At 39.4% G+C, this 7676-nt stretch overlaps 1 non-coding gene across 1 annotated transcript; it reads right to left on the bottom strand.

Annotated features, from left to right (window-relative positions):
- Positions 1 to 6815: 6815 nt before the first annotated feature.
- LOC148555190 (small nucleolar RNA R71) lies at positions 6816 to 6923 on the bottom strand. Its single transcript, XR_015887280.1, has one exon. It is a non-coding gene; the product is annotated as a small nucleolar RNA R71 (small nucleolar RNA).
- Positions 6924 to 7676: the final 753 nt, after the last annotated feature.

Below are 7676 nucleotides of genomic sequence, written 5' to 3'. Positions count from 1 at the left end.
CTTGATTCCCTTAGGCATGGTGGTGTTCTGATCCATGACCCATGGGACAGTCGGGTCAAGGGCTATCCTGGCCTTGACTGCGTCCCAGTCAAACCTCATAAAGCGCATGTCCTCCTCAGCCTTTTGGTAACCATCAAGCTGATTTGATTTAGGCTGAAGCTGCAGAATATCCTCAATGGCCTCTTCAGTGATTAGTATCTCCTTCCCTCTGAGGTGCACTGCATCCAGGGAAGTCTTGAAATAATTGTAGTAAAACTCTCTTACCCAGGAAGCATTTACCTCAGTCAGGTTTCTCTCCAGGAAGAACCAGCCTCGTTGTTTGATCTGATCAGAGGTGTATTGCTGGAGTTCTTCTGGAATTTTCAGAGTCCGCTCCAGGTACAGGTTTCTAGAGGTGGCAAATACCGGATACTTCAGCTCGCAGTATCGGTTTGCAAACTTAATGGGATCATTGGCAGGGAGGAGCTGGTCAGCCTTCTCCTGCGGGGTAAAGTGTTTTTCCCACCAGGAGTCATCATGCATGATGTCCATGATGGACATAGAGGATTCACCTCTTTTCTGTTTGCCAGTTGTTTCCTTTCCTTTCCCTTTTCTTTGAGTGTCAGACATCCTGAAAAACAGAAAGATAGGATATAATAAAAACAGGAAAACAAGTAGGCAAATAACAAAATAAGCACGTGGTGGTAAAGGGGCAGTAGAATAATGAAATGAGGTGAATAATTGTGCATTGTGGATTGTATAGGAGTTAGAAAGATGAGAAGAAAATTTTACAAGCCAAAATGTAATAGAAATAGAATTCATGTTAATTAAGAAAAACTATAATCATGCCCTGGTTAGAAGGTTAAAGAGAATAGTGAAAAACCAAGAAGAGATGTTTGGAAAATTAGGTTGGTTAGGATTGAAAAAGAGGTTAGAAAGTTGAAAGCAGGGAGTTAGTAAAAAGAAAGTCAGGGTAAGTGGCATAATGTTCAGTTTCTAAGTAACAAGAATTCACAATTATAAGCAACAGCCAACTCATATTCAAACAAGGAAATCAAGTTGATGATGATTCATATAGATATGGAAATAGCAAAAATTGGAATTGAATCATCAAAAATGCAATTTATTAACCAGGAAATCGAAAAGAATAACAAAGCTTGCCCTTGGATTCATGAATTGGTTTGTTAAAAGCTGAGTAAAGCAGAATTCAAATTGCCAAAACCAAAACATAAAGGAAAATCAGAACAGTTTACAGAAATTTGGGCAGCATTCCGGCTAAAATTGGATGTTCTCGGGTAAGAAACAGCAAGCAGAACAGTTCATATGAACTAAAATACAGCTGCAAATACAAATACGAAATATGAACATGAAAAAGCAGTGTAAAAAAAACAGCATGCAACAGTAAAGAACAGCATATGAACAGTAACAATATAAGAATTGCAAAATTGATAAAACAAGAGGCACGAATAGTGCAATTATCAGGCCTAAATCCACTAACCATATCCTAGTATACCTAACAACCTAGAATTCACTACAAACATGCATATCTAACTAGCCTAATTTTTAACATAAACGGAAAAATATGCAACTAACTACAAATGGAAAGAAGAGTGGCGTGGTGCAGAACCTGGGAGGCGTATGAACGAAAGTAGGGCAAAGAGATGGCTGGGGGTAGTGGTGGTAGTGACTGATGCGGCGGTGCAGGCGGTTGGCGCGGAGGTGGTGGCTGTCCGGTGGTAGGAGGTTCAGAGAGGGGTAAAGGGAGGCGTAGGGGTTAAGGGGGAAGGATGGGAGGGGGTGAGGGTGGTGGTGGGAGGCGCGGCTGTGATAGCGCGGTGGCGGTGGCTGTGCGGCGGAGGGAGCAGCGGTGGTGGAGGGGGGAAGAGAAGAGAAAGGGAAGAAAGAGAGGGGAGGAAGAAAAAGGGGGTGGCATCGCGGTCGTGGCTGGTGGTCGAGGGTGGTGCTGGGGTTGGAGGTGGCCGGCTGGGAGTGGTGGTGGTTGGTGGTGGGTTGCAGAGAAGAGAGGGAGAAGAAGGGGTTGGGGGCGCGATGGGGTAGGATTTCGCGTCACTGGGATTAATGAATTTGAATCCACGTGAACGCGTGGGGCACGTGGTTGCGTGGCTGGCGTGGAATAGGGGTTGACGCGATCGCGTGAGTGGCACAATCGCATGGAATGGGAAAAGGATGAATGAGGCAGTCGCGTGAGGCACTTGACCGCGTCGCTGGAAATTGTACGAAACGCACAATTCCAGCGTCGTTTCAGCGCAACTCTCTGTCTCCACTGGGGTGCCATGATATCTGCGCGACGCGAACATGTTGCTCACGCTTTCGCGTGGGATGGGTGTTGTGCAAGTGATGCGTTCGCGTCAGGAACGCAACCGCGTGGGTCGTTTTGTGCTAAACGCACAACAGCTGCACGATTCCAGTCCAACTTTCTGGGCGTTCGATCTTTACGCTGATTTCCAGATCACGCAGCCGCGTGAATGACGCGCAGAAGGTGGTTTTCGCATCTGACGCAAACGCATGAGCAATGCGGTCGCGTCGCACGTTTTTTTTTTTTGCAGGTATGCAATTATGCAGTATGCAATGCTAAATGCAATTGTTATGAATAGCATCCAAGTTCAGTAAAAGAGAATATGATATATAAAAAAAAAAACAAATAACACCAAATAAAACTGAAAAAGAAACGACCATACCACGGTGGGTTGTCTCCCACCTAGCACTTTTAGTTAAAGTCCTTAAGTTGGACATTGGATGAGCTTCCTGTTACGGTGGTGATGAGCGGATAATTTATACGCTTTTTGACATTGTTTTTAGTATGTTTTTAGTAGGATCTAGTTACTTTTAGGGATGTTTTTAATAGATTTTGTGTTAAATTCACATTTCTGGACTTTACTATGAGTTTGTGTGTTTTTCTGTGATTTCAGGTATTTTCTGGCTGAAATCGAGGGACTTGAGCAGAAATCAGATTCAGAGGTTGAAAAAGGACTGCTGATGCTGTTGGATTCTGACCTCCCTGCACTCAAAGTGGATTTTCTGGAGCTACAGAACTCGAAATGGCGCGCTTCCAATTGCGTTGGAAAGTAGACATCCAGGGCTTTCCAGCAATATATAATAGGCCATACTTTTGCCAAGAATTGATGACGTAAACTGGCGTTCAACGCCAGCTTTCTACCCAAATCTGGCGTCCAGCGCCAGAAAAGGATCCAAAACCAGAGTTGAACGCCCAAACTGGCACAAAAACTGGCGTTCAACTCCACAATTGGCCTCTGCACGTGCAACACTTAAGCTCAGCCCAAACACACACCAAGTGGGCCCCGGAAGTGGATTTATACATCAAATACTTACTCATGTAAACCCTAGTAGCTAGTTTATTATAAATAGGACCTCTTACTATTGTATTAGGCATCTTTGGACGCCTGGTTCTTAGATCAGAGGGGCTGGCCTCTCGGCCATGCCTGGACCTTCACTTATGTATTTTTAACGGTAGAGTTTCTACACTCCATAGATTAAGGTGTGGAGCTCTGCTGTTCCTCAAAGATTAATGCAAAGTACTACTGTTTTCTATTCAATTCTTCTTATTTCGCTTCTAAGATATCCATTCGCACCCAAGAACGTAATGAAGGTGATGATTATGTGTGACGCTCATCACCATTCTCCCCTATGAACGCGTGCCTGACAAACACTTCTGTTCTACATGAATTAAGCTAGAATGAGTATCTCTTAGATCTCCTAACCAGAATCTTCGTGGCGTAAGCTAGAATGATGGCGGCATTCAAGAGAATCCGGAAGGTCTAAACCTTGTCTGTGGTATTCTGAGTAGGATTCAATGATTGAATGACTGTGACGAGCCTCAAACTCGTGAGTGCTGGGCGTTAGTGACAGACGCAAAAGGAGGGTGAATCCTATTCCAGCATGATCGGGAACCGACAGATGAATAGCCGTGCCGTGACAGGGTGCGTGAGCATATGATTCACTGAGAGGAGGGGATGTAGCCACTGACAACGGTGATGCCCTTGCATAAAGCCAGCCATGGAAAGGAGTAAGACTGATTGGATGAAGATAGCAGGAAAGCAGAGGTCCTAAGGAACGAAAGCACCTCCATTCGCTTATCTGAAATTCCTATCAATGATTTACATAAGTATCTCTATCCCTATTTTATTATATAATATTCAAAAACACCATTATCACTTTATATCTGCCTGACTGAGATTTACAAGGTGACCATAGCTTGCTTCATACCAACAATCTCCGTGGGATTCGACCCTTACTCACGTAAGGTATTACTTGGACGACCCAGTGCACTTGCTGGTTAGTTGTATCGAAGTTGTGACAGACTGTAAAACTAGATCAGAGTATCTGGCCTAAGAAGCCATTACCAGAGATCACAATTTCGTGCACCAAGTTTTTGGCGCCGTTGCCGGGGATTGTTCGAGTTTGGACAACTGACGGTTCATCTTGTTGCTCAGAATAGGTAATTTTCTTTTTATTTTCTTTTCAAAAAAAATTTTCAAAAATAATTTCAAAAATCTCTCATCTATTTTCGAAAAAAAAATATAAAAATGTTTTCAAAAATTTATTCAAAATTTTTAAGAATGAATTCTAGTGTTTCATGAAGCATGTGAAGCCTGGCTGGCTGTAAAGCCATGTCTATTCCTTTGGTAATGAGTATGTCAGGCATGTCATATCTGAATTACATGCTAAAGCTTGGCTGGCCATTGGCCATGTCTAGTATTTTGGACTGGAGCTTTCTTTGAAAGCTTGGCTGGCTAGTGAGCCATGTCTAATTCCTGGACTGAAGCTTTAGACTAAGAATGCAAGATTCCTGGAATTCATATTAAAAATTTTGGAATCCTTATTTTCTCTTTTTTTTCATATAATTTTCGAAAAATATAAAATAAAAATCCAAAAAAATTAGAAAATCATAAAAATCAAAAATATTTTCTGTTTCTTGTTTGAGTCTTGAGTCATATCATAAGTTTGGTGTCACTTGCATATGCATTTAAGCATTTTTCGAAAATATCATGCATTCATAGTGTTCTTCATGATCTTCAAGTTGTTCTTGGTAAGTCTTCTTGTTTGATCTTGATGATTTTTTGTTTTGTGTCTTTTCATGTTTATCATATGCATTCTTGAATTCTTAGTGTCTAAGCATTAAAGAATTCTAAGTTTGGTGTCTTGCATGTTTTCTTTGCATTAAAAAAATTTTTCAAAATTGTGTCTATGATGTTCATCATGATCTTCAAAGTGTTCTTGGTGTTCATCTTGACATTCATAGCATTTTTGCATGCATCACATGTTTTGATCTAAAAATTTCATGCATTGCATAATTTTCATGTTTTCATAAAAAAATTCAAAAATAAAAAAAATATCTTTCCCTTTTTCTCTCCTCAAATTCGAAAATTTGGATTGACTTTTTCAAAAATTTTTAAAATCAAATTGTTTCTTATGAGTCAAATCAAATTTTCAATTTGAAAATCTTATCTTTTTCAGAATCTTTTTTCAAAATTCAAATCTTTTTCAAAATTCTTAGTTATTTTCGAAAATTCCAAAAATATTTTTCAAAAATCTTTTTCTTATTTTTATATCAAATTTTCGAAAATAACATAATCAATTAATGTTTTGATTCAAAAATTTGAAGTTTGTTACTTGCTTGTTAAGAAAGATGCAAACTTTAAGTTCTAGAATCATAACTTGTGATTTCTTATGAATCAAGTTATTAATTGAAATTTTAAAAATCAAATCTTTTTCAAAAACTAATTTCTATCATATCTTTTCAAAAATATCTTCTTATCTTATCTTTTTCAAAAATATCTTTTCAAAATATCTTTTCTAACTTCCTAACTTCCTATCTTTTCAAAATTTGTTTCAACTAACTAACTAACTTCTTGTTTATTTCTTAACTTTTTCAAAACCACCTAACTAACTCTCTCTCTCTCATTTTCGAAAATATCTCTCCCCTTTTTCAAAATTTCTTTTTAATTTATTAATTATTTTAATTTTTAAAACTTAAATTTCGAAAAAAAAAATTACTAACCTCTTTCAGAAACTATTTTCAAAAACCACTAACTCTTTTTCAAAATAATTTTCGAAAATTATCCCTCCCCCATCTCATTCTATTTATTCATTCATATCCTAACATCTCATCTCACATCTCTTCCATTGGTACAGTTGTGTTTCTTCCTTTACATCACATCCTTTATCTCCCCCTCTTCTTCTACTTACAAAGGGATCCCTATACTGTGGTATAAAGGATTTCCATTACTATTATTATTTTTCTGTGCCTTCTTCTTTGTCATATGAGCAGGAGCAAGGATAAGAACATTCTTGTGGAAGCAGATCCAGAACCTGAAAGGACTCTGAAGAGAAAATTAAGAGAAGCTAAAATACAACAATCCAGAGATAACCTTTCAGAAATTTTCGAACAGGCAGAAGAGATGGCAGCCGAAAATAATAATAATGTAAGGAAGATGCTTGGTGACTTCACTGCACCTAATTCCAATTTACATGGAAGAAGCATCTCCATTCCTGCCATTGGAGCAAACAACTTTGAGCTGAAACCTCAATTAGTTTCTCTGATGCAGCAGAACTGCAAGTTTCATGGACTTCCATCTGAAGATCCTTTTCAGTTCTTAACTGAATTCTTGCAGATATGTGATACTGTTAAGACTAATGGAGTAGATCCTGAAGTCTACAGGCTCATGCTTTTCCCTTTTGCTGTAAGAGACAGAGCTAGATTATGGTTGGATTCTCAACCTAAAGACAGCCTGAACTCTTGGGATAAGTTGGTCACGGCTTTCTTAGCCAAGTACTTTCCTCCTCAAAAGCTGAGCAAGCTTAGAGCTGATGTTCAAACCTTCAGACAGAAAGAAGGTGAATCCCTCTATGAAGCTTGGGAAAGATACAAACAGTTGACCAAAAAGTGTCCTTCTGACATGCTTTCAGAATGGACCATCCTGGATATATTCTATGATGGTTTATCTGAGCTATCAAAGATGTCACTGGACACTTCTGCAGGTGGATCCATTCACCTAAAGAAAACGCCTGCAGAAGCTCAAGAACTCATTGACATGGTTGCTAATAACCAGTTCATGTACACTTCTGAAAGGAATCCTGTGAGTAATGGGACGCCTATGAAGAAGGGAGTTCTTGAAGTTGATACTCTGAATGCCACATTGGCTCAGAATAAAATATTGACTCAGCAAGTCAATATGATCTCTCAGAGTCTGCATGGAATGCAAGCTGCATCCAACAGTACTCAAGAGGCTTCTTATGAAGAAGAAACCTATGATCCTGAGAACCCTGCAATAGCAGAGGTGAATTACTTAGGTGAACCTTATGGAAACACCTATAACTCAACATGGAGAAATCATCCAAATTTCTCATGGAAGGATCAAAAGCCCCAACAAGGCTTTAATAATGGTGGAAGAAACAGGTTTAGCAATAGCAAGCCTTTTCCATCATCAACTCAGCAACAGACAGAGAACTCTGAACAAAATGCTTCTAATTTAGCAAATCTAGTCTCTGATCTATCTAAGGCCACTGTAAGTTTCATGAATGAAACAAGATCTTCCATTAGAAATCTGGAAGCACAAGTGGGCCAGCTGAGTAAAAGGATCACTGAAATCCCTCCTAGTACTCTCCCAAACAATACAGAAGAGAACCCAAAAGGAGAGTGCAAGGCCATTGACATA

The sequence above is a fragment of the Arachis ipaensis genome, chromosome B6 (assembly GCF_059453495.1).
Source record: "Arachis ipaensis isolate K30076 ecotype BB chromosome B6, ASM5945349v1, whole genome shotgun sequence".
In the NCBI taxonomy this organism is placed as follows: Eukaryota; Viridiplantae; Streptophyta; class Magnoliopsida; order Fabales; family Fabaceae; genus Arachis; species Arachis ipaensis.
This window is presented reverse-complemented; position numbering and strand designations above follow the sequence as displayed.